This window comes from Sinocyclocheilus anshuiensis, unplaced genomic scaffold (assembly GCF_001515605.1).
Source record: "Sinocyclocheilus anshuiensis isolate Anshui unplaced genomic scaffold, SAMN03320099.WGS_v1.1 C32272040, whole genome shotgun sequence".
NCBI lineage: Eukaryota > Metazoa > Chordata > Actinopteri > Cypriniformes > Cyprinidae > Sinocyclocheilus > Sinocyclocheilus anshuiensis.
Genome location: NW_015614135.1, coordinates 1 through 825, shown reverse-complemented (window position 1 = coordinate 825; position 825 = coordinate 1). Strand labels below are relative to the sequence as shown.

The 825-nt window shown below is 32.2% G+C and overlaps 1 long non-coding RNA gene across 1 annotated transcript; it reads right to left on the bottom strand.

Moving 5' to 3' along the window:
- Window positions 1–205: 205 nt before the first annotated feature.
- Window positions 206–825, bottom strand: LOC107682506 (uncharacterized). Its single transcript, XR_001633510.1, has 3 exons — window positions 776–825; window positions 557–689; window positions 206–321 (listed from the first exon to the last, which is right to left on the bottom strand). It is a non-coding gene; the product is annotated as an uncharacterized LOC107682506 (long non-coding RNA).

The following is an 825-nucleotide window of genomic DNA, read 5'->3' as shown; positions in this document are numbered from 1 at the left end:
TGGTAGTGTGTATATATATATATATATATATATATATATATATGTAATATTTAATATTAACATTTTGTTTTAATGTCATTTTAATTCTATAAAAATATATGAGTATGTGTTTGATTATATTTGACAAATTACAAATTTAATTAATATACAATATCATAATATGATAATGAGATTGAGTAGATCTGGATTATTTTCTTTACCTCTTTAATTTCACCAACCAGTGTGATAGCATGGCTGTATGATGGTGGGTCCTCATTCAGCTGTGACTCAAGGCAATCCCAGAATGCTTTGTGCATTATTTCTTTGACCTGTTTCTCCAAACTGAGTACACAGGAAAGATATGTTGAACCATTACTAAACATTCTCAAATGAAACCATTTAAAACGTAGAGCAAAAAAAAACAAAGTGAATATTAGACCATAATTTGTATCCCTTCAGAATCACTGCGTTGCAATATAATGAGAGATTTAAATTAACAAATTAATATTTCAAATATATGTTTAGCCCACTGAGAACATTATGACAGTCTCATGATAACATTTATAGAGTCTATTACCTTCCCTCTTTTGGCTCATAAGGCTTGACTTGAAAAGCACTGTTCATTACTATCTCATGGGCCAGTGCCATATTAGTGACTCCTTTGGCTGTCTCCATTAGCTCTTCCACTGACACAAACCTGGGTGGACTGGCTGTGAGTGTTTGAATGCAATGTTAACACTGTTAGAGTTAAAATTGCCATATATTTCTTAAGTAAAATAATCAATTCTCTCCTTACACTGGGGGGTGAGTCTGTGAGGACTGGGAGTATTTCTTCTGATCCTCTTC